Genomic DNA, 27,658 nt, shown 5'->3' with positions numbered 1-27,658 from the left:
TCAAAATAACCGTTCTGTGCTGTGATTGCATACCTTCTAGTACGCCGTCCTAATTATAAATATATAAACATACAAGAAAAACGTTGGTTTACGAGCTGTAGACGCGGTCCAGGCGCGTCGCCTGATAATGTTCGCATGAGCACATGAACACTAATGTATATATCTTAAATTACCTACATATTAAATGCACACACGTATACGTAGCTATATTTATTCGAAGAAATACTATGTTAGATTTACGAGTATATACACACAATTTACTCTGACACGACTTCTTTCACGTCTGATAACTTATATAGATAGTTGGTAACACTGACTGCCATGGTGTTCCATGGAAGGCGTTGAAGATAATTGATGTGCGTGTTGCATAGAGTTGACAGCTAAGGGGCTGTTGACCACTATACCCCGAAGGTGTTCACTTCGCTTTGCGAACACTCATGCAAGCTGCAGTACTTTTTACATTCGGCACCAGAGTGCAGGATATACAAGGCAAGTCTAGGGGGACTCGAAAAGGTCTGTGCTACATAGTTGCAAACTTTAGCGAGAATTCGCTAAACCTGGCGGATTTTAAGGTGGAGAGTAACAATTTCCCCTGGGCCCTTCTTGTATTACTTCAAATATAGCGTGATTTTGGGGGGAAATTATTGAAAATAAATTGAACTGTTATTCTCACTTTTTCAATTGAATATGAAGTTACAAGGGAGAGGAGTAAATCTGCATTCAGTCTAAAAACATTATTGTGAACACTCGTATGAGAACCGCACGTGACTCCACTGGCGGTAACATGGAGAATACCTCATTGGTGCTTACTTAGTAAAAGCAACATATTTAAAGCAAGTGAATTCAAAAGTACAAATATTTTATAGAAGAAATATTATGGAGAAAAACTTCTTATCAAGAGGGAATTGAAAAACATCGAAAAACTAAAATCGCTATCGAACTGATAAAAGCTGAGACTGTAAAGATGGCACACAGGTGGACAAGGCACATGACCACACAGAGGGTGATATTCGATGTAGATTCAGGCACCAGAGCCTCGTTAACCTACCAGAACCAATGTTTCAATTCCCGATGGGAGCCCCGCCAAAACAAGTTTGTTTAAAGTCCAGTTTATGCTCAGACTGGCTAATCGGGACTGGATCTACAGTATAAAGTGGATGCGCAAGCGTTCGCGGAACTTTTTTTCGGAGGGGGCTGGAACTGTAAAATGGATTTTACATACAGTATTTGCGTTTTAGGGGGAGCAGGATACACAGTAAAATATTTCGTAACTACACTATCTACCAAAAAGTAATTGGGCACATATACAAAATGGTTGTCTGGTGGTGCGAACCCTGTTAGAACCTCGTGGAGACACCTCTTGCTGCTATAACAGCAGCCACTCTGCCAGGCATGCTCTCGACTAGTTTGTGGAGGACGCCCATTGGAATGTGTCGCCATTCCTCTTGCAAGATCTCACTCAGTTGGACAATGTTTTTGGACGCATCTCCCGAGACCTCACCCGCCAGTCCAATGCCTCCCAAAGGTGTTCTATGGGATTGAGATGAGGACTCTGTGCAAGCCAGACCAATCGGTGAACATTATTGTCGGCATACCACTGCATAGTAGCCTCCGAAACATGCCACCTAACATTGTCATCCTGGAAGTAACAGGGGTCCATTCCGTAAAAACGCCACAAGGTTGGGAGCATGTCATTGTCTAGTATTGTACAGTATGTGTGTGAGTTCATTGTGCCACGAACAACCACCAGTGGCCCTAATAAATGATACTAAATGATTCAAATTAGATACTAAATTAACCACCATCATAGGTGCCCAATTACTTTTTGGTAGATAGTGTATAATGTTTGACCTTCGTCTTAACAAAAGTTGTTCAGTGACATAAATGGTAATCGAGGGGTATGGGCGTCCGGAAGGGGAGGGCAAGGAAGGACCGTGACAGGTTCGAATCTCCTTGGGGAAGCTAACAACTTTTCTCCTGAGATTTCGGCCAGTGTATGGAAATTGAGGAGCTACGAATGAATACCCTAACCCGGTCATAGTAAACTCGTCGTGCGTACCACACGCCACTCTCTAACTGGTTGGAGTGAGGCCGGGCCAGTGTTGCCACAATATGAAGACATAATTTCCCTTTATGAACCAATTTCTCCCTTCACCTAAGCAAATTATATAATAATAATAATTAGTAGTAGGCTAGTAGTAGTAGTAGCATTATTAGTGGTGGTGCTGGAAGCAGTAGTAGTATGTAATTAAGTATTCCGTTGAATTCATTATTCGTTTCAATAAGAAATATTATTTTAAAAATAAATCACATTTCAGTTTCATCACTTCCTGACCAGATGTCCCAGGTTTGAATCCTGGTCAGGAATCCATTTAATCGTTAATCCTCATCGTTACTATTTATCCAAAGATGCATAAAAGCAACGTACAATAAACTTAAAGGAGCTGAAACAAGAAGGAATAGCAAAATAAATAACATAAAAATGTGGATATGAAATTCGAAATTAACATAACATTTAACCTTAAAATTCCCCTGCAATTGTGGTATTTTTCATCAAAATTGCCTTTTCCCTTTTGTCTCAAATTTTAGTCCGAATTTCCCTTCATGTGGCAACACTGGACCGGGCTGTTACGGCACGGGTTACGGGTTACGCTGTAAATGGCGTGTCTTTGTGAATACCAGTGATCTATAATCCATTTCTCACATTATCCTAGCTCTTTCAAATCCTCTACTATCTACTTTGCCTAACCCTATATTATTACACATATATAAATATATACATAAATGATGGTACGTATACATAAATGATGGTATTTGAAGGGCGACGAGGGGAAATTAAAGGTACAGCCGTAGGTGAATTGCTGGCAAAGTTTGTCCTTTAGGTCCACTTTATGCTCATATAGGGTAATCGGGAAGAATGGCGAATCGTATTTTGCAAAATTTCTCAAATTTTCTGAAATGGAGTTACGCCTTTTTGGCTTAGCAGGGCAGCACTCACATTGGACCTGCAGTTTAAACTTCGGGGCATTGTGCGAATTATGTTCTTTGCTTGGAGGGGGGGGGGGGGTGAATGAACACTCAGTGGCGAATTTGTGATTTCATTCCGGAGGTAGATTATTGTTATTATTATTATTTTCTTTACAAATTTGGATATGTACCAGTCAGTAAACTAAACTATTGCCTTGCGTTACTTTAGAAAATTGTTTCTAACCTAGGTCATTAGATCTTTTCTTTTTACACGTAATTTAGAAACACTTGCTACATTTACATTCTAAAAAAAATAATCAAAACTCTCACACCAAAAGAGATATCGAACTCATAACACCAAAAACTTAACCCAATTTCTATTTCCAAGTTCAAACTTAACGTCCATCTAACCTAAACTTAACGTGCATCTAACCTAAACTTAACGTGCATCTAACCTAGGCTTAACGTGCATCTAACCTAGGCTTAACGTCCATCTAACCTAAACTTAACGTCCATCTAACCTAAACTTAACGACCATCTAACCAAAACTTAACGTCCATCTAACCTAGACTTAACGTCCATCTAACCTAAACTTAACGTCCATCTAACCTAAACTTAACGTCCATCTAACCTAAACTTAACGACCATCTAACCAAAACTTAACGTCCATCTAACCTAGACTTAACGTCCATCTAACCTAAACTTAACGTCCATCTAACCTAAACTTAACGTCCATCTAACCTAGACTTAACGACCATCTAACCAAAACTTAACGTCCATCTAACCTAGACTTAACGTCCATCTAACCTAAACTTAACGTCCATCTAACCTAAACTTCACGTCCATCTAACCTAAACTTAACGTCCATCTAACCTAAACTTAACGACCATCTAACCAAAACTTAACGTCCATCTAACCTAAACTTAACGTCCATCTAACCTAAACTTAACGTCCATCTAACCTAAACTTAACGTCCATCTAACCTAAACTTAACGACCATCTAACCTAAACTTAACGTCCATCTAATCTGCCTACAAGTTTCTTGTGAGCACTTTAATACATGTAAAATATGAGCACTGTGGTATGAAAACGTATGTGGAAAACAGCCTGCCAGTTTCAGAATGTTGTCCTTTAATCCAAAAGGCTGCTATACTTTTTGGCGGAAATTTTTGATGACTGGACTATTAATGGACAGGAATGATTTTATTTGTTTGTTACATAGTTAAAAAATGGTGTACTATATGTATGCTTTCAATTCTATTTTCTTTGAGGGGCATAAAACATCCCTGACAGGGTTAAAAATAATTCTTCTTTGCCGGGGATAACATTTTCTGTGTTAATTCGAACATTGCTTCGGGGCCCGAACTGCTGTCATTCTCGTGTGTTTTTTATCGAAACCAGTTGTTTACAAGGTAACAGTGTTCTACTATGCTGTCGAGGTGGTTATGTCCACACGGTGATAAGGAAGGTTGGTTTAAATCACACACATTTATAGTTTATTTATGGTTGAAAGCTGATATTAGGAACGAAACTAAAGAGAAAGATAACACGAAATCGTAAAGGACAGTAAATATAATGAGCAGTTGTTAATGTCATTTTTGCTTTCAAAGATTGTGTTGTTTAGAAGTTCCGCAAAGGTACCCAAATACGATATTAGTATTCCACAAGTCTATTGGTCCTTGGACTGCTCACCCTGTTTCCAGTAAATTGAACTGATAGCATGGCACACTGATAAACTGTTATTTTGTTTCTTTGGTTCAAGGTGGAGGCAAATTAGATACCACCTTACTATTCGAGTGTTGTCTTCCCCCACCAGGGAGTCCCCCATGGCGCAGTGGTAGCGTCATTGCCTTGTAAACAAGGGGTCCCGGGTTCGATACCCGGTGGAGGCACAAGTGGTTCGGATCCCAAATTAAACTGTAGGTCCAGTCCCGATTAGCCTTACTGTGCACAAAGTGGACTTAAAACAGCAACTCTTCCCCCACCAGATGGTTCTGCTTGTGCTGGGGTAGTCTCTGATGTACAAAAAACGTTCGCACAAGTCAATGAAAAAAATGCCAGAGTCGTATCCTATAAATAGATTATCCTTGAGGCAGTGTGCTAACCAGTAGGAATCATTCATGCACAAAACACGCCGCCAATCTCTATTTCAACGTGCGCGTCAGGGGCGGCGCCAGAAAATTTTGACCGGGTGGGCAGGAGTCAAATATGGATAAATTAGGGTGTGCAGGTATAAAATTTATGATTTTCACAAACCCATATTCTCTCGCACTCTCCTGCATTCCTTTGTATTTCTTTCGCCTTTTCTATTCAGTCTTATTTATATTTTGCCACCATTTTCCTTTGTTTGCATTACCTCTCCCCCCTCTATCTCTATCTTTCGTTTCACACACATACATGTGAGCGCACGGGTAATCCGTTCACCAAATCTTCTGATTAAATTTTCATCTATCCACTCCAATCTAGGAAAGACTAGGAAGTGACTCCGTGTCGTCACTTGCTGTAAAGCCGCTTGACTATCATTGCTATCTTCCCGGTGTCAATCTGCATATGACATTCCTTATTTGCCTTATTTAAGTGTCCCTTCCCTTCATTGTGTCTCCCTGCCCATGCCTTTCAACTGCTCACAGTGTACTTCGGTTTGTAAGTGGATCTTTTGTCCTATCCCTTTCAATTAAGAAGAAATTTAACATAGATTACACTGTTAATTAGCTTATCGAAGTAGATTAGATTAATTGATTTGTTTGATTTGAGTTAGTTTTTCTTCCACTTTTGGCTAATCGTGAAGATGAGGATGAATTATGATGAGATTAAATAGATGAAAGTACAGTCACAAACACATATGGGCAGATCACATAACAAGGTCCACAGAGGAATATACCGAGTGGGTGTAAGACGCCAGAGCCTCGTTAGTCTGTAAAATACAATCCAGAAGGAAAGTTGGCATTTAGGTGGCAGATTAGAGTATATTGCTTAATTCATGCAACAATTGCTAAAGTTACAACTGTCCGCCTTTATTTGCTACTACTGACGTGCTTTCCAAAAAGAAATAAACCCCGACAATAGTGAAGAAATATTTTTTTTGTTTTTGTCCATAATTCAAATGAATGATTTTGAATATACAATTTTAATAATATTATGAACTTTTAACTGAAGAGAACAGTGCTTCTTCGTTGAGACTTATCGAATGGTTCTTTTACTTGGCTCATAGGAGTGTTCGAAATGGATACGTGTAGCCGCCAACATGAATCTTTGTATTGAATTAATGCCTGTTAGAAAATATTTGAACGTACTTTTGTTCATTCTGCATTCAACTTTCCTAGCATAAAAACGTGAATTTCAACACAAAATAAAACTAAAAATTGCAAAATGAAGTAATACATGCAAAATGGACATCGAAAAATCGATTTCATTACTTGCTTAATAATCGTGACCTGACTGATGCAGGAGAAAGAAATGCTCGATGTGGTTCAATAGAAATATGCTTAGAGTGAGAAAACAAACACGTTTAAATAAGTTTGGTAAAACGTGATTTTTTTTCATTGTGGCTATGTGGCATTTCTTCTGTTCACACCTTACCTTCACACAAATGGAGTTTCTCTTTTTCATAACGCTTTGAAACTCTTGGAAACAGTTTCAGTTACTGACAATTGCCACACGAGCGAAGTAAGTCGCCCATTAACAAAAATGCTTGGTGAAAGAAGCCTAGTCATGGATCGAAGTTATTTTGCATTACAAATGGAACTAATGTGAATTTATTTTTATTTATTTCTTTGGTTTTTCTAGATATTTTCCCTGCATGTTTTGTACTTCCACTTCGATAAAAGTGCACTTTGGCTTTAGATGGATATTGTAATACATGCTTGTAGTCACAGAAGTGTTAACTCCGTCACAAGTCTTATGCTTGAAGTTTTAAATATGACATTAATTAATTATAAATAATAGGTATTATCCCTCACCATATTTCGCTACAATTTTCGCTATCTTATTCGGTAAACTAGTAATATTATTAAGCCTTGTTTCCATATTAAAAACACTAAGTTACTGACCAAGGCAGTTTATTAAGGTCTTCCTCAGACGAAGAACTAAACGAAAATGATGAAATATACTACACACAGAAAGATTACATACACATAGCAGGGTCACTAGCCACACAACAACAAATCAAGTTGACAGTCCTTATCTAGGAAGATTTCTCCAAAGGAATTAAACATATCACCTCTTGACAGTTGAAGAAAAGGAATGGGGGAAAAAGAAGAATGAAGCAGGAAGAAAGAAGAGAAAAGAAGAAGACCAGAGGAGGAGGTATTCATCCATATCCAAAAAGGCAGGAGGGATGGGTGAGTGGTAAACAGGTGGTTCTAGACTCTTGCTAATCTTGACCTGTCAATCACCTGTCAGTGCAGTAGACCCCTTAGTCAACTGTCAAGAGGTGATATGTTTAATTCCTTTGGAGAAATCTTCCTAGATAAGGACTGTGAACTTGATTTGTTGTTGTGTGGCTAGTGACCCTGGTATGTGCATGTAATCTTTCTGTGTGTAGTATATTTCATCATTTTAGTTTAGTTCTTCGTCTGAGGAAGACCCTGATACAGGGTTGAAACATTACCTGTTAAGTGTTTTCTATCTTAATAAACTGCCTTGGTCAGCAACTTAGGTAAACTACTGTAAATCCAAAGGCAGCGCAACTTCGTGGCACGATGATATTGAGAGCCTTTCTCGTATCGACAATATTTGTAAGAAATATGCATGGAGTCAAGACAATAATATATTTTTATTGAAGCATTCGTAATTTTCTAAATACTTATTAATACTTCTTGAATATTTTGGGGTGGACAATCGGGTGGGCACATGTCAAATCCCCAAAAGTCTGTGGAGCAAGGCCGCGCATGTCGGCAGAGAAGAGGAGAAAGCGAATGGGCAAAGCGAAGCGGTACACGGTGTTACAAATAGCTGGAAGTTGCAGTCGCTTCCCCCATCCTCTTAACGCAATCCCGTTCCCTCTCGCGTGTTAATTTTTTATATATGCTCTGAAAGCAATATAGTAAACACTGAATGCAAAAACAAGAAATTTCAAGTAATAATAGGTGATATGAAACGCCTTTCATTTGTTGACGTACATTCTGCAGGCTCATTCGCACCTTCGCCATCTTTGCATGCTATGCGCGGCTTCAAACAAAACCACATCGTTTCCAGTGAGATAATTAGAGTTATGTGTCAAGCACATTAAGTTTTTGCTTAAGTATTTCAAATTCTGACCTAAGTCAACATGATGATGATGATGATGATGAAGAAGAAGAAGTAAGTGTTTCAATTAAGTGTGTATAAAAGTTACTTTCTTAATCAAAGTTTATTGAATTTTAAAACTTCTGTGATTCTGCTTATAATGCTTCTTCGTATGTTTGAGAATTCGTTAGCTTAGAACTGGTGATTGTTAGGTTTCGTGATTAAGTCCTGTGGTTTTTAAGATGTGTTATGCCTTATGGCAAGCATAATATAGAATAAACTAGGAGCAGAGTATTCGCGTTTTACGTAGACACTTCGTTACAAAAGTTGCTACTCTGAACTACGGAGGGGGGGGGGAGGAAATATGAACGAGAGGAGCAGGGAAGGGGCAACAGGCGGCGCTGCCCCCGAAGCAGTTCGGAGGTATCGATGGAAGGAGGAGGGCTTTCGTGAATTCTCAGATACATTAATCGACAACATTCAGAGCTAATGACGAACCAAATGTTGAATTTACTAACCGAGGGGGACGTACTTCAAGCATTAAAATTATACTACATTCCATGGAGAGGGCAGCCAGGCACATGATACAGGATGGGCGGGGGGAGGGAAAACTCAGAAGGGAGGATGATATAATGATGCATGCAAAATTCAGAAAAAAGCAATGACACAGGCTCTGAAAAAAATCAAAATACTCAGCAACGAGGCAAATAGAGTAACGTATGTGACACAGCTGAAACTATACGCTACGATACTGGAGAGGGAAAGGGGGGGGAAGTGGGAGGCCGTGCAACAGCAAGACACAGCACAGCTGTGGAGAATAATCCGGAACTTAAGAGGGAAAGAGTACACGGAGGCGGAGATTACCCCGAAACGTGGGAACGACACTTTAAGGGAATAATGGGAACAAGGGAGGGAGAAATAAATACACCTGGGAACGATGGAAATTACTTGGGCACCTTCGTAACCAATTCTAGATGAAGAAATAACAAGACAATGGATACTCTCTAGCAATCAACTCGCTAAGAAACGGGAAGGCGGCAGGCAGGGATGGCTTAACCGCTGGGATTATAAAGGGCACAATTCACTGATGGCGAAAATGGGCAGGGAAATTATGAATGGGCTCTACCGGAAGGGACTGTTTCCGGAAAAATGTTCGGATATCATCATTTGCCCCATCTACAAGGGTAAAGGGAAAAAAAACAATCCTAACAATCACAGGAGGGTCTCAATACTGTCGGTACTGAGCAAAGTGTACTGCCATATATTATATAGACGATTACAAAAATGTTGCGAAAATTTTGATGTTCTTTCCCCTCTGCAAGCTTGATTTCGGAAAAAATTTCAGACAATAGACAATGTACTTTTATTGCAGACATTGATACAACAAAAACTAGGGGTGAAAAGGGGGAAACTATATTGCTGCTACGTGCATTTCCAAAAGGCTTTTGACACGGTTAACAGGCAAATGTTGTGGGCAAAATTGTGGGACGTTGGGGTATCTGCCAGAATGATCAGAGCTCTCCAAGCGGCATATGAAAAAGTTAAGTTTTGCGTAAAGTGTGAGAATGAGGGCTTTACAGGGGTAAATGAATCAATACTGGGGGTGAAGCAGGGGTGCGTTCTCTCCCCTCTGCTGTTTATCCTCTTCATCAACGATATCGTGGAGGAAATAACGCAGAGGGACACGGATCCACCAACGATATCCGACGTAAAGGTACCGCTTTTGTTGTACGCAGACGACCTGGTACTGATTTCGAACAGAACAGGGGGTCTACAGAACGGTCTAGACACGTTACACGGATATTGCGGGAAATGGGCCATGCGAGTAAATATGAAGAAGACCAAAATAATGGTATTTAAGAACGGGTACGTATTTGGTAAGGATGAACAATGGAAATACGAGGAGACAAGTGTCGATAGGGTGAAACAGTACGATTATTTAGGCATGGTGATGACAATGACGGGTAGGTGGGCAAGGCACGTACACAGGAATAAATGTAAAGCAATTTTTGCGTTAGAAACAACAAAACAAATAAAATACAAAGTACTAAATATTCCAACCAAAATTCTGGAGGGGGTCTACGAGGTCACAGTTAAGGCAACACTATTCTATGGCATCGAACTATGGGTCTGAGAGGGAGGGGAAACCGTAAACGTCGTACAGTCTAGATTCCTAAAACAAGGGCTAGGAGTAGGGAGGGGTACGGCAACATGTGGGGCACTTAGGGAAATGGGAAAATTAAGAGAGGAAGTGGATGCCAAAATGAGGAGCATTAAATACTGGGCAAAACTGATCACCATGGGGGGGGGGGGGGAATTTGAAGAAACTCTGTGTACAATCACAGATAAGGGGGGGGGGGTAATGTGAGGCAATGGGTAGCAAAAATAAAGACGGAATTATACAGTATAGGGCTGGGATGGGTGTGGGAAGAGGAAAGAGAGGGGAGAATTGATATGCAGGTGGTAGGGGCCATACGTGCCAGACTGAAAGATATTACCAAACAGAAAATTTTGGCAGAATGCGACGCAAAAATATCGTTAACATCAGCGAAAATAGTGGATACAGATCGACAATGGGGAAGGATAAAGTACGTGGATTTGTGTGGGGCAAAAGAAAGGTCAGGATTGGCCTGGTTCAGACTGGGGTGGTGGGCACAAGTTAAAGTAAAACGGGAGGATGGGAGCGTAGAATGCCCGCTATGTGGGGAAGACGAGACGAAATTTCACATTCTCCTCCAGTGCAAAGAAACAGGGGAGGCAAGACAAAAATATAAATAAAGGAAGATAACATTGAGAATATAATGACAAGCGTTATTAGGAGGGAGAGACCGAGAGGGGGGAGGCGCAAATAAGGAATCTGGGAACTTTCCTACACTACGCCTGGGCAAAGAGAGCAAAGAAGCTCAGTGGGGTAGCGAACATGTGCGAAAGGGGGAGGGTTACTAAATAAATCCATTAATAAATAAATGTGAGAAAATTTTGGAATCACTCAGGTAAAACTGCAAGTATAGGGAAAGAGTTGAAATGAAATAGTGTTTGTAAACTCCCAAGCAGTGTGAATGTGCAAGTAGACTAAGAGGAGGAAAGGTTAGGAAAAGAATACTAACATTTTTCACTTGTATGGTATGTATAGCTGTAAAGGCTCATACTTGAAATAAATTCTATTCTATTCTATTCTACAAAAGTTGCTGACTTTGAGTATCGCTTCCTCCTCTCGGAAGTCTCAAAGTAGATTTTTTGAGTTTGATCGCTCTAAGTCAGCGGTTCTCAAAATGCCTCCTGTATTATTGAATCATGCTTATAAACTTCCCCAACAAATATACCCAGTCGTACCCGTGACGTTTTTACATTTTAACAAATGTTTGTGGGATTTTGAGTTGAAGAATGAAAGTGTAGAGATTTCAAACGAGTACTTTATTACAAAACATACGAAACAAAGAAAAGAATGTCAGTGGCAAAATCAACCATATTTTTCTGTTAAGTGTTAAAGCTATGAAATCCGAAACAATAAAGTTTGCTCTACACACCTGCAGCAAAAATGTGGGTATTCTTCACATTTCTCTTCCGAGCTGATCGCGTACCCCCTTCAAGTCCTTCATGTACCCCTGGGGGTACGCGTACCACAGTTTGAGAATCTCTGCTCTAAGCAAAGGTAGAAACATCTCTTTCTTTGTAGTTTAAGTTGATGTAGAATGAAATGTAAGTGCACTTGAACATGTGCACAGTATTTTGGAATAGTGAATGAAATTTTACTATCATATTAGCAGAAGACGATGTACAATGGAATCTTTGAAGATCAAATCAAAAGCATGTGTATGGTGTACAAATTTTTACAACTTGACATTATTTATCAATGTTCTTTCTTTGTGTTTGAATCTGATGAAATTTCATTGTAATTCCACAGTACAATAATACTTCAATGGACGATCTACTGCATTCCGGGTAGTTCCTTATTGACTGTGCAAGGGTAACATATTCCGGTACCATTATTGCTAATTGTATTGCAAATCACGTGGTTTAGATTCATTAACTCCAATGGAAATAAAAAATCAGGAATATTAATTACAATTATAAAGCAATAAGACTTTTGATAAGAATTAAAATGTTGTTCCTTGTCTTGATTTCCACGAAAACCGAGAAAAATGATTCAATATCATATAGCTTCTTCACATTTCCTCTGCACAATCCAAGATAAGATGCAAGTTTTTAATTATTGCCTTTTAATGTATTAATTACATTAGAAAAAAAAGGTCAATTCGATGTTCGAGTACTGAGCTGAAATACCAAATAAATACAGTATTATATCGATGATTTCTCATGTCGAAACTGATTGCATTATTGCTTCTTATTTTGATGGAGTACGTTGTCTTCCACCACCAGATGGGTCTGCTTGTACTAGGGTTTCGTAGTCTGTGATTTATAAGGTGGAAAATAGTGTGTGTCCCATCCTGTAAATTATTATTCTTGGTAGACCCGTGTAGAAATCTTCGTGTGGATCTTAGTCATTTACTACACGTACACATAACCCAATAGTCATCGTATCTGTCCATTTACACTGCTAAAGCTTTCGCAATACGACAGGCATTGCTTTACGTATAAGAGAAGAAGTTGAATTCAGTTATAATTGCAATAAAAGCCTCTGTGCTCAATTCTTTACAGTTTCAATCATGGCCATGTCTTACAAAATGGTATATTGTTAACAAAAGAATACTGGCACTGAAATTAATGAGATTGAGATATGATATCAACTTTATTTTGACCGCTGGACATATTTTAATACCCTCGAAATACCAAGCAAAACAACACCCACCCAATACCAATGGGATATATTTTGGACCCCCAATGATTTGTTTCTTTGTTTCGCGTTTAAAAATTAGAATTTTTCAAATAACATACAGAGTATTTTTATAATGTATTTCCCAAGTCCCAAGTATAAAAATATGTAATAATATGTAATATGTAATAAACACAGTCATTTATATTCATGTTCTATACGTAGCTTTCATGACTTTGAATGATTAATGATTTTGAATGATACAATAGAAACAAACAAGAAGTAAACACGCATCCAAGAATAAATGAAAATGTAGTTGACAAACAACTTTTCAAATGCCTAAAACACTGCATTTACTTTCATTATTGGAATACCAATGGGGTACATTTTGGACCCCAGACACAAACTCTATTTTTCATAGCAATTTTTTCGAGAAAGGTCAACTTTTTTACTGCTTGTCATTCACATTAAACCAAAAAATTCAGCTACAAAAAAATCCCAGTTTCGGAACTAAAAACCAGATAAAATACAGCTACAAATAAATGCGTGGGGTACAAAATGTACCCCTTTGGTATTCCGAGGGTTAGAAAGGAATGATGTAGCAGATACATTGGCAAAATATACAACGAATCAAACAATCCAACGGCCGTTTTCAGTAAAGTTTCCGTCTGTAGTTTTGGTTAAAAAAAGAATTACTTACTGACTGGCAAAGTTTGTGGACGAATACTGAAACTCAATGCGGTAAGGTGTACTATTCTATACAAGAAAGAATTCCAAAGGAATGCTGGTTCAAACATCCCGGAGTTCCCTCACAACTACAGAGCATTCCGTGACATTCGCTACGAGATTCGGCGGCAAGCGGCCCGACGGTCAACGCCGGGCCGCTTGCCGCCGAGTCTCGTAGCGAATGTCAAGGAATGCTCTGTATAATGCGCTGCAGGTTAAATCACACTATCGCCGAAGTTCACTTTTACATGAAGAACCCAGTGCATTCACCAGTCTGTTTCTTTAGTGAAAATATTGCAACTCCGAACCATATTATATTTCAGTGTAAACTTTATGAAACACACAGAGAACAATTTTTACAGGATTTGTACACGAGTGGACATCAAGCGCCACTGACACTGCCTTGTTTACTGACTTCTCCTCGGTAATCAATATTCTTACAAAATATTTTAACTAGTCGAAAACAATGACGTAAATGTGTAATGAAATTTTTTAACTATTTATTACGAAAGGAATAATTATATGTAAATATTAAATGCATGCATGTATATATTACAAATTTATAAATTGTTAACTGGTAAATGGATCTTGTCCACAACCAATAAATATTTTATATAAAAAACAATAGAAAATAAGCTTATGAAAATATTACCGGTAAGAATGTCGAATCAATCCTTCGTAATAGAAATATGTACGATACATCGTTGGATAGGTTTTGAATCAAGGATTCCAGAAATGTAAAATTTAAGGTGACGAAACACTTGGAAGTGGAAAAAAAAGTAGTATTAATTGCCCTCCGCCCCTGGGGTAATTGACCTACCACCCCCTACTGCTACCGCGTCCCCGCCTTTTTCTATAGAGTCTTTTTGAATGAAAACATGAAAAAATACTAATGAAAACATGATTTTAAAAAAGTTGAATCCTAGTGGAAATTCGCATAGGTACATATTCCTGTTGAAAAGTTCGACCTGGCAATACTGTGTGTTTACAACATGGATTAGGTTCAAGGAAACCAGCTATGGCAAGTAATGTAGTAGTATTTTTTATTATTTCATTCAAATTGAGAAATGCACAGTGGCAATTTGAAGTGTAAAATACGTACTATTAGCGCACAATATTTTCTTTTTACTTTCAAACGGTAAAACACAAGGGTCGATTGTGCAATCTAGCCATATTACCAACATCTAGACACTTATTAATGCAATCGGCATCAATATTCTCTTGTATATTCTAACAAGATTAAAAATAGATCTAATTTTTCAAAAAGTAGAATATGTAGAATGTAGAAATATACAATTTCTTCTTCTTCATGACCCTGTCAACAAAAACCTGTCGACTTTGGACATCGTTTCTGCTATTGAATTAGTTTTAAGTTTTCCTTATGAAATTAGTCAATCTAGTTCACCAGTATTATATGCGATTATATTAAAAAATCACTTTTGTCCTTTTGCTTTCTCTTGTTTTTTAATATATATATATATATATATATATATATAAAAGTCATAATTCAAGCTTACATTTTCGAGCATATGCATAGGATTGTTTGGCAGTTTTGCACGAATTAAAGCATACTTGTATGTACTACAAGGTGCAGAGTTGTAACATTGTGCCTGTTTGTTAAGCGTTAAAGATCAAGTGTACGAATATACAAGAATTTTTAAGTGACACATGTGACTTTTAATCCATACAAGTGTCAATTGTATATTTAACAGGCCGTAAAGATCTCATCATTGATAAACTTAATCAGAATGGAAGACTGAAACGATCTTCATGCAGCTTCGCCTTTTCATTCTGAAAATACTAGTGTTAGTGACATGAATCCTAATATTACACCCGCATTCTACATTGAAGTAGATAATTCTCAGATAGAAGCCCATCAAGTAGGACAAGGTCAAAAAGTTATTTCAGCCCAAGCCACGGATAATTCTCTTAAGTCTTCGGACGTAAGAATCTTGGTTCCACTACAGAACTTCTATGATCATAACAGTAATGGCCCTTTCATAGTTCTGATAGAGGGTACAGGAGAAAACGTCGGTAAATTTGCGGGCGGGAGCCTAGGTAACAAATTTAGAAAAGAAAAAAATCATATAGGCCAAGGGGGACGTAACAGGGTAAGAGTATATTTCAACTCCGCTCTGGAGGCGAATAATTATTTTGTTAAAAATGAAAAATTTCAATCTCAACTCTCCATCAAGGCTCGCATACCACAATCCTTAGTTCAACGAGAAGGTCTAATATATTGTATTGAATTCGATGTCAGTGAGGAAGACGTAGTGGATGGCAGTCAATCATATATTCCAATTATATGTGCTAAACGAATGAAAAAGAAGATATGGAAAAGTGATGGTTCGTTTCAGTTACGCAATACTAAACTAGCGTGTTTGACATTCCATGGTAGACATCTCCCGGAAAAAGTAGCCATAAATAGTAGCATATATGAAGTAACACCCCGACAGAAAGCAGTCATCCAATGTAGAAACTGTTTCAGATTCGCTCACACGGCTAATCAATGTCGTTCACAGTCTAAATGCGCTACCTGTGGAGCAATTAAACACGGATATACGTGTAACATCCCTAACAAGTGTTCGAATTGCCAGGGTTCTCACTCAGCTCTTGATAAAAATTGCCCAATGTGGCACAAATAGCGCCTGATTCAGGAACGCATGGCACTAAATAACTTATCATACCGTGAAGCTAAACAAATGATGGAAGGGACTTACATTCCACAACCTAGCATACATGAAGTTATGAAGCCCACAATAAATCTAAAAGACTTTCCACCTATTCAACAATGTTCCCGTTCATCACCCACTGGCTTAAAACATAAAAACTCACATCTACTAACACAAAACACAACTCAACTTTGGAGCCCATTTTCAATAATACAGAAAGACAACAATATTCTTTAGGACAAGACACAGTGGACCCAAAAGTATTTCCACATCCAGACATATTTGAGATACCAAATAGTTCACACAAAAATAGCAAAGAACTACAAAGTACAAAAGGAAACACCATAACAAAGCGAGAAATATGGTTCACAATAATCCAGAATACATCCCATCATATACAGAAAGCTCCTCAACGGAGTCGAACATTCCTCCTTCCTCATCTATAGGGAAAATGTCTTCCCTTCTGCTAATTCTACGAATAGTCGACATTCTGGATGGTCGACAAAAAAACATTGATCAACCTCCCTCATCTACTGATAATATTCACAAAGTCTTCACCTCACTGCTAGAAACAATACTACTCCTAAGGTCAACCCTAGTAAAACTCAGAGAGTTACAACAACAAAAACAGCTTTTACAACATATCAATGAGCTATCCGTAAATCTTTTGAATGTGTTACAAAACCTTACTTCCAAACAGAACAATTAGAATACACATAGTAGATGATGTTTCTTGTTCAATGGAATATTATCAGCTTTTCTGCACGAAAATTAGAAACAGACAAAGCTACTAACTAACTCTCTAGCCTTCTTAAACCCGAAGGTTCATGGCTGCAGCAACACAGGCCTTCCATCTGTCCCTATCTTGAGAAAGATCTATATACTCTTTTCCATCCCTACCGATTTCCCTTAGGTCCATCTCAACGTTGTCCCTCAATCTTCGTCTTGGCCTTCCTACAGGTCTCTTACCATCAGGTTTCCCAACAAGAATCCTGTAAACTCCTCTTTCCTCTCCCATTCGTGCCACGTGGCCTGCCCACCTAAGTCTTCTTGATTTAATCATTCTAATAATATCTGGACATGAATACAAATCATGTAGTTCTAAATTATGTAACCTTCTCCACTCACCTGTCTCCTCATCCCTTTTAGGTCCAAAGATTTTCCTAAGGATCTTATTTTCAGATACTCTCAATTTATGTTCCTCTTTCAATGTAAGGGACCAAGTTTCACACCCATATAATACTACAGGCAAAATTACTGTTTTGTATATTTTAACTTTTAGTTTCTTAGATATTAAACGAGAAGACAAAAGTTTATGAAGAGAGAAGTAACATGCATTTCCTGAATTAAGCCTACTTTTTATTTCTACAGACAAAGTAGAAACTTAATTAGGAAATAACAATTTTCAGTGGGGCAAACTGTCAATGATTAGAAGAAAAGGTTCAGCAGAATCGTAAGAATATCGAAGGTTATGAAAAACTTCTTAGTGCTTATGGACGATTTCAGTGTGAAATTGATTATAACTACTAGCTTCGTCCCGGTTTTCAAAAGAAAAAAATTAAAGAAGAAAAGAACAACTAATGTTCTGCACTGTGCACGCACACATGCCTCATTATCTCAGAGTGTGATAAGTTTCACAATGAAGCTGCAATTTGTCACGAAGGAGAAGTTACCACAATCTTCCATAACAACAACATGAGTTTATATTGAAGCATGAAGCATATGCCAATTCTTATTAAACAGCTGTTTCAAGACTGCTTCGATTTTTCCAATGGAAGGTTTCGAACAGAACATATAAGATGATTTCCATGTAGGTTCTTAATCCACTCTTCTCTTCAGTTCCGCATTCGACGGCTACGACTCGATTAGCAACAGAATTGTTTTTTAAGGTAAGATAAATGTACTTCTATTACATCCACTACATCCATGTTTCCCCGTGCACCGTCATCATGATAGCTTTTTTATTATCTGATGCTAGTATTCCAATGAATAATACATGAAATTTATCGATTTCGTATATTTTACTTAGCTTTTCTTCCATTTTTGCTTAATCGCGAAGATGAGGATGAATGGTGATGAGTAGAGCTCGGATTTGTGTGTAATTACATATTCTATTCCTTTCGAGATACATTCCTTGAACACGAATATGTCAACGAATTATGTAACTGACATCATTTTGCATAAGTTTTATGTTATATATTTTTACATATTTGCCAGGATAATACATATTTTACACATTTGCTAATTTACTTTACATAAAACAATATATTTCGGTATTTTTTTCCTATTTTGATCCTTTTTTCCTATATTTTGAATTTCTGAAACATGAAGAAAATTTACAGGCTGAAGACAAAAAAAATATACTGGAACTGTTATTTATTGAAAGATGCTGGAGTTTTTCTCCCCCTTTCTGGTTACATATTTTTGTTTCTCTTTTAGATTCAGACAAAACACCTTAGAATCGGTGGGCAATAAAGCTACTTTCCTGTACGTAGCGAGTTACACAATATGTTCCCTTGTACAAAAAAATGCAAAAGTAGCTATGTATTTTCATTCGATTGTTCTCTCTGTAGAACCTTTTCTTTTACAATTTGTTTCGAAAGATACGGAGAGCTCTCTTACATATTTACATAGTCTACAATAATTTGCGATGCGAAAAGTAATTAATAGTTGACAAAATTCGTTTCTTAAATATGTGCACGTTGCTGTGCTTTCTTGAGTTTATAAGTTTGATACAAATTTTAATTTGAAAAACTTATGTCTTTAAAATTACGTTGAATATGTTCAAATAAAATAAATATCTAGCAGATTCTTGAAATTGCTTGGATACTCGATAATTATTAATATTACATATTCTTTGATACTACATATTTAGCTACATATCCTTTTGATAATATATATTTAGGTACACATCTTATCAATTATTGTTACATATTTAAGTACGTATTTTGTACTTTGATATTACATAAGAATCCGGGCTGTAGTCATGAGATATGAGATGGATGAAGGGAGAATCACAAACATGTAGGGACGACACAACACGAACCCCAGAGAGGATCATACTGGCTGTGAGTCCAGACGCCAGGGCATCGCTAGTCTGCAAAATGTAGTCCAGGGTGTGCAGTGGGATCCACTAGTATTGCTCGGCAAATTGTCCATGGCTATTTTCATTAATTTTCTCTTACATCCAATGTGTTTTTAAGCGATGGATGGATTTTTATGTATGCTGGTGCAGAAGTTGTCAACAGCTTGTTTTGAGTTTTCTTTTAATTCTTGAAGCTCTCATTGGGTCAAATAAAGTGCACGAACATGGTGATGGACAATTTGCACGGTAATACTCATGGATCCCACTGTGTCAAGTAAGAAAGAACACTTCTGAAAGTGTGTATTCTCACAGAATAACAATTCCTCATAACTTTTTCTCTTCAATGAAGTGTGTCAAGGTTAATAAACTAGAATAACTATTTACCCCTAAAACAAAAGGGTTTGATGAGTTTTCAAAATTCCCAAAAGGAGATTTTTCCTAACAAAGGGAGGAGGAGAAACTGAAAGAAATTGCCTGAGACTCCTGACGACTTCACCTCAGATGGCAGAAAATTGAAATAAAATGAAAGAACTGAATCAATCATTGTCTTTATTGTATTTCTTGCTTGTAAAACAAAGGTAATTTTAAGGTCAGAAAGAGATTTTTGGTATTCGAAAGGGATTTTTGGCCTTTGAAAGGGATTTTGGAAATCAAAGCAGATTTTTGCCATTCGAAAGAGATTTTTGGAGTTCGAAATAAATTTTAGGCATTCAGAAGAGATTCTTGCCACTCGAAAGGGATTTTTGGCACTCGAAAGGGATTTTTGGCATTCGAAAGAGATTTTGGCATTCGATATTGATTTTTGGCATTCAAAAGGGATTTTGGAATTCAAAGAAGATTTTTGGCATTCGAAAGAGATTTTTGGAGTTCGAAATAAATTTTTGGCATTCGAAAGAAATTCTTGGCACTCGAAAGGGATTTTTGGCACTCGAAAGGGAGTTTTGGCACTCAAAAGGGATTTTTGGCATTCGAAAGAGATTTTGGCATTCGGTATTGATTTTTGGCATTCGAAAATATTTTGGAATTCAAAGAAGATTTTTGGTATTCGAGATAATATTATGGCATTCAAAAGAGATTTCTGGCACTCGAAAGGGATTTTTGGCATTCGATATTGATTTCTAGTATTCGAAAGGGATTTTGGAATTCAAAGGAGATTTTTGGCATTCGAAAAGGAAATTTCCCTCCGAGCTAGAAACATCAGTGTTTGGACGCCAAATAAAGGAAGAATGTGTTGGACTTCTAGGTATACCTCCGTGTGCAGAGGGGAAAATGGACACGTAGGCGCCGTATAATGGAAGGAAGAATCAACTGTTTCGACCACAAAGCGAGCGTGAAATTGCATTACCTACTTACTCCCCGTCAGAAGGAAAACAGATAGGAGAAAGGGAGGGGAGAAAAATCCACGTTGCCATGGCAGCAATATAAGCAATAGGGCAGAGCTCTTCTCCTTGGGCTAATCCCTGATGCTGGTAATTGTCGTCAGAAGATAACGGGATTCCGGCAGATGGAAGCTCGCTCAGGAGACAAAGAGGCAGACGCCAACACAAGAAAGGATAGGAGGGGAGTTATATAAAGGGTGATGAATTCTTCCTGTTTGTCTTTTAATTTTCATACGGGCTGGGGTCGACTTCGGATATTACACTTCTTGGATTCGAAGGACACGTCTTTGAAGACGTAGTTTTCTTCTTCAGAGTGGAGTTGTTGGACAAATCTCTTCTGGAGGAAGGCGCTGGAAGCATACACACAGAAAACTAAATGCATCATATCGATTGATGCATCAGAATGCATCGATTGATGCACTAAAGTGTGTTTTATGGCTTCTTTAGAGAATCAGATTCACATTTGATGCATTTGGGTGCATTTTTGTATGTCGTGAAAGAAACACCAAAGTGCATCATTTCATTGAAGTGAGGATTCCTTTTCAGTCGAGATGCACTTCAATGCATCAGTTGATGTTCCTTGATGCACCTTCCTGCTTCTTTTTGGATGATGCACTTAAAAGTTTGGTCTGAGCTACAGAGTTTATGATGCTCAGGCGAAACGTTTAAGTGCATCATCAAAGAAGATGCAGGAAGGTGCATTAAAACGCATCAAGGTGCATCAAAACGCATCAACTGATGCACTTTGGTGTTTCTTTCAGGACATCCAAAAATGCACCCAAATGCATCAAATGTGAATTTGATTCTTTGAAGAAGCCATAAAACACACTTTAGTGCATCAATCGATGCATTCTAGTGCATCAATCGATATGATGCATTTAGTTCTGTGAGCGCATATCATTATATAAATAAACTAGGAGACAAAACACATACAACCACTGGTGGAAGAGCATTGCAAAACATGCCTCCCGTTTTGATGCACCTGATGCACTTGTGGCAGCTCAACCGAAATGGCTTACGTTGGCAGAAAAGTATCGAGAGGGTGTTGAATAGTCAACGTTTTAGTTATTCTTGGGACTCGACCACTTGCTCACCGTTTCGCCTTTAGTCGTCGGCAAACAAACCGAAAAGCGAAGACGTGGTCGCGCGGTGTGAAGAAGAGCAGAGACACAGATCAACAACGTTTCCATCTCTCCCCCTCCCCTTCTCCAAGGTTCTTATTCCATCGTTCAAGGGAGAAATCGGTTGCCGATGTGGGGGAGTCGGTGTTCGTGCGAAAACGTAAATCTGGTATTCTTCCACTTCTGCTTTTTCTGGGGGACTCAGACTAGGACTGGATCAAGTACCGAAGCAGTTTTCGCTCATAGATCGAAGCGATCTATAGTTGAGGCGTCCTTATGACAGCCTTTATTGGAGTGACCCTCTGTTGCCGCGTTTACCTAGGAAGGAACTTGCTGTCAAACCGCTGTCCCCCTCTTTATACAGCAAGCGGCAACCTTTCAAACACTCCTTCCCGGAAGCAGCCAGCAGAGAAAGAGGATTTTGTCAAAATAGCCGTTCTGCACTATTATAGTGATGCACTTCGCTCATTGATCAACGAAGCACATAAGGACAAAAAATTTAGAAAGCAAAGTGTGGGCAATGGTCGCTTCAAGGTTTGATTTTCATTATTGAGCGCCGCTTTTCTGCCACTTTGGCTAATCGCGACGATGGGGGTGAGCGATGATGAAAGGACACTCACTAAGAACGGTTATGCCCAGGTTGGTTTGGTTTGAGTTGCTATTTTAAGTTCACTTTATGCACAGTAAGGCTAATCGGAACTGGACCTACAGTTTAAAGTGGGATCCGAACAACTTGTGCCTCCACCTGGTATCGAACCCCTAGATTACAAGGCAATAATAACGCTACCACTGCATGCCCAGGTTGGGATTTGAACCATGGACCCCTGGCAGTGTAGCGCGCCATGCTAACCACTCCGTCGCGGAGGTCGGCTGGGAGAATTAAAGGGGACAGTCTCCCCATCAAAAATTAGATGATTGCCCCATGGAACGTCTAGAACTAACGCTAAATCATAAAGTGCCACCCTGGTGGCGTTGAGGTTATGTTTTCCCCTTGTTATCAAGTGCCTTGGGTTTGATCCTGGATAGAGCCACATTGCACAGTGACCCGGTACTCACTTTAAACTGTAGGTCCAGTCCCGATTAACTTACCTGAGCAAAACTTGAACTTAAGACGAGCTTTGACTTAATGTTAACAACAGAAAAGAGATTAACTCTTGAAAGATCTAATATCAGACGATCTGCTCCTGAAACTTTTAAAAGTGATGCTAAAATGTCAATTAACGCAAGACTAGAAAGCGAATCCCTGTATCTAACGTCTAAAGTGATCATCCGTTTTGATTGATTGGTTGATTTAGTGTTTAGAGTCCACTTTATGCACAGTAAAGCTAATCGGGACTGGACCTACAGTTTAAAGTGGGATCCGAACCACTAAGTGCCTCCACCGGGTATCGAACCCGGGATCCCTTGATTACAAGGCGAAAGCGCTACCACTGCGCCATCGGGGAGGCCCATAAAGTGATCACCCGGAGACGACGTCAAAAACTAACACTAAACCTTCAACGAATGTGGTGAACTGCAAATATGAAAAATAGGTCATTCTTTCAAAGGAAGAAGGTCGATAAATCTGCAACAGGTGAATTTGAGTTTTTGTTTTAAGTCAATTATATGCTTTTTTTAAGTCAACTTTATGCACAGATATGCTAATCGGAGGTTAAACTGAGATCAGATCAAATTACTAGGCGGTGACATCACCACGCCGATGAACCAAGTGTTACGCTAGATTCAGAAATGAAAACCTTTAGTATTGTAAACTTAGATCCCGATCACAGAATACACATTAACTCCATATTCCGCGGCCCAATCCCTTTTTGAGCAAAAGACAAAGTTCGCTCATTGAGCACTGCTTACTTGACTCTCAGATAGCCGAACAAAGATTCCAATTATTGAGCTTTCAAGTACAGGGTGTTTCAATAAAAAGATAACTGAGCATGGTACATTTTGGATACTTTCAGTCACCTTTTTCTACCGCGAATATGTATTCAGCACCAATTTCCATTCAGATGCACCACAAATTCAAGCCCACATTGTCAAAGCAAACCCTCCAAGGTAACTCTCGTAGCTATTCATGTCGCGCATGCGCACATCCAGCTTTTCATTTAAAGACCACTCATTGACAATTGAGACATCGTAGGTCCCCCTGGTTGCCAGACCTAAACCACAGTGGGTTTTCCCCTTTGAGTCTGCGTGTGCATGAGAGAAATGATCGAAAGCTTTTGGCAGCTGGGAATATGCGAACATTGCTTGATTGTTGACTAGGTTATTGTAGTGTGTATTTCAAACTGAAATTAAATGAAAATGTTTAAAAATCGTCACAAGACTTGTATCTGAAAATGGCATATTTAAAAAGTATTTTCAGTAAATCTACTCTCATGGCATAACGGTTTATTTTTTTGTATCAGCCAACTGAATGGCTTGTACACCCAACGGCATAAAAAAGAGCAATTGTAGGCGAATTGTCCATCACCATTTTCATTCAGTCCTTTTCCCACAACGCGACGACCATGAATTGAAGTAAAAACGTCCATCAGCAGAAAACACAACAACAAACAATACAGGATGTAAAATTAAATAAAAATATGGAAACCGCCCTGGATAATTTGCTTACTATCATCTTTGCCGTTGGCTGTACAATACAAGCAAATTACTTCTGCAACAAGAAACACTTCCATAAATCCTTTCGTGAAACCACATATTTTAAGTAACCCTACACTTGGGCAAAGTGCAGTATACCATACATAGAACAAAATACATTGAGAAAAAAACCAACTTTTTTTTATCACCTTCACGCTATCTTATCAATTTTGATATTACATCACCTGTTATAACTATCTGCGTGTATATTCGACATGTTTTAAATTTTAAAGATAATATTTCATATTTCTGCAAACGAGTTTTTGGATAAAACTCTCATAATTTTCCCTCCATAAAATTGCTGTTCAAAAATACTAGAATGCAAACAGTACAGCAACAAAGAAATTATATAATTTAAGACTGATTTTAGCGTCATCTGTCTGTGGAAATTTAAACAAGCTGGGAACAAACTACGTTCGATTATTTGTTGAGGAAACCTTACAATTCACCCAACTTCTTCTTCTTCTTCACGTAATCTGTTTCTTGTCTGGAAGGATTTCGCAGTGTAGTTTCGTTTGTGAAACATGTAAGGGTACATCAGTGTCTTGCTAAATTAAATTTGATGGTGAAAGACGAAGTTATCGTAGGAGCAATGTCGTGAATGCAATCTTGACAAGTCAAGTATAATGTTTGTTGTGCACAACACGTAGTTAATTCAAGAAGAATTTAAACGGCTTTGTGGAATGAACAAAGGTATGTGTTTCCTTATGTTGGCTTTGAATAGAGTTATATTTCCTCATAAGGTACTCTTCTTTCTTATTACGTACACATAGGCCTCCACGATAGCGCAGTGGTAGCGTCGTTGCCTTGTAATCAAGAGGTCCCGGGTTCGATTCCCGGTGGAGGCACATAGTGGTTCGGATCCTACTTTAAACTGTAGGTCCAGTCCCGATTAGCCTTACTGTGCATAAAGTGAACTTAAAGCACCAAATCAATCCAATCAATCCAATCCAATTATTACGTACACTGAATCCGTCTCCATGTTAGTTAGTGTAATGTGTTGTGAATTCAGATGTTCCAGGTTCGAATCCAGCCTCTATGCTACAGCTCCTGAAGATCTTCTTTCTCATTTGTTAATTCCCCATATCTAATAGCTTCTCATCACAGGGTCACAGGGGTATGCGATCCGTGCCACCGCACAGGGCCTCGCCCTTCAAGGGACGCTTTCGAAATACGCATATAATATTATCGAATCTTTTATTCACATTAATTTCTTGTGAAAATGTGATCATATAATCGTTCTTGTCTGGTATTATGGGGAGGCGGCCAATTCAGCGCGATAAGAAACACAACAGCTGTAGAACGAAGTGCGCGAAGCACCTCCTTTCGCGACGTCATAACTCTCGGCGCCACCGCCGTTGTATGGTTGGTTCCGGCTCCCCATTTCCCTTGTTAGCATGTAGGCCGTCCGTCGTAAAATTAGACAAGAGATATAGACTAGAAGGAAGAAAAAAAAGGAAAACTATATTAGCAATACGAGGACATAAAGTCTACTGTGAAAAGATCTTTTGAGAAGAAAATTTTCGCCAGAACACAGTTCAATTTCTTGTTTGTAACATCAACTTTTTACCGATTTCCTGTCATAAATTATTGCTCGAGAGGGCACAGACACCATGCTTCTTCGTGCAGAAGCTAAGAAACATCAAATTGGGTGTGCCGCTTCTGCGCTATTAAGGAAAGATGAAAATAAGAAGACGGTGGCGGAAAAAATTGTCCTGGTCGGCATATTCCCTTTTGTGTGAAACAAATCCCCAGCTGGAACATACGGGAGTCATTCTAAAGTAATGAGCAACAATTTTTCATGAACCAACTTTCGGGTTTATTAAAGAAAAAGATGCTACATCATAATCTACATACCTTTCTTTACTTTTCAACAATCCCACCTTTCTGGAAGCTTAAAAGAACCTTTACAGTAGAACTCCGCTAAAACTGCTCGCAGACACTGACGCACTGCTTTCTGTATGTCCTCTGTCCTCTGGTAGCGTTACCCTCGTAAGTGTTTCTTCACAAAACCGAACAAATGATAGTCGAAGGGTGCAATGTCAGGACTGTAGGGAGGGTGAGGCAGAAGTTCCCACCCCATTTTCCCAATTTCCTCCCTGGTGACCTGAGCAGCGTGCATTATCGTGTTGAAGGATGATTTTCTTTCCATGACGTTTATCCCGCAATGCACAACGGAGCTTGTGTAGTGTTTAGATATAACGGCGAGCATTTATGGTTATCCAGGTTCAAGACATTCAACCGGAATGCATCCTCTGCTTTGCATGTTGTATTCTGTGGAGGCAGTTCGTGGAGGCTGATCTTTGATGCTCGCATTTAAAATGTTTTACCCATCTTCTAGCACTGCTGACACCCATGCATACATCGCTATACGCACAGCAGCAGGAATTCCCTCTTTAACAAGGAATTCAATCACACCATGTTCTCAAAACGAAACCCCACTGTCAGCCATTTTTAAAGAACTGACTGCGCTCATGCGATCGAAGCTAATGACTTCACACTACCTCCACTCGTTCAGTAAAGTCTATATTTTGCGATGATTTACTTTGTTTGCTTGTATTGATGGATTCTGATTTTTAAAAAATTGTTGCGCATTACTTTCAGTATGCCCCTCGTATATAAATAAAGGTCTGGAGATACTATTATTTTGGCTTCCTCAAACCCAGTCCCATAGAAGGGACGTTCGAAGATTTTGCCAAGTTTGAAGTCAAATCATTATCGTTTAAAACAGTATTGCGTGCGGCTTCGCGTACCTAAAAATCTGCTAGCAGTCGCGAGCGCCGAAAGGAGCCTCTCTTGTTTGAAAAAAATTTAGCCCAAGCCCAAACACAGAAGAGGTTTCTCTTAATCTGATATGTCGTTGGGCTTCATTATTTTTGAACAAGAGAAGCTAGTTTCTTCACTCTTAACCTGATACCAGTTTAAAACTTTTCGTTCGTATACGCTATATCTTAGTTTGAATCATCTGCTTGAAGACTGTTCCGCAGGTTTCTAAAGTATGTTCTTCTTCTCTCATTATTGTTTCATCATTAGCTGTGAATGAGGAGGGGGTTAAGTACGGGCATTATGTGGGTTGG

The 27,658-nt window shown here is 38.7% G+C and overlaps 1 protein-coding gene across 2 annotated transcripts in view; it reads left to right on the top strand.

Moving 5' to 3' along the window:
• Hdc (histidine decarboxylase) overlaps window positions 1-27,658 on the top strand; it is a 179,753-nt gene that overhangs the window by 3,820 nt on the left and 148,275 nt on the right. Inside the window, exon 1 of one of the 2 annotated variants that reach the window (XM_083142563.1) lies at window positions 18,126-18,254. The exons of the other annotated variant lie outside the window; for it this stretch is intronic. The gene's annotated coding sequence lies outside the window, so the exon portion shown is untranslated. Of the gene's footprint in view, window positions 1-18,125; window positions 18,255-27,658 lie in introns of those variants that run through there. 2 annotated transcript variants of the gene reach the window in all.

Source organism: Lepisma saccharinum, chromosome 21, assembly GCF_977018435.1.
Source record: "Lepisma saccharinum chromosome 21, izLepSacc3.1, whole genome shotgun sequence".
Lineage (NCBI taxonomy): Eukaryota > Metazoa > Arthropoda > Insecta > Zygentoma > Lepismatidae > Lepisma > Lepisma saccharinum.
Note: the sequence above shows the minus strand (reverse complement) of the source record. Positions and strands in the feature narration are given on the sequence as shown.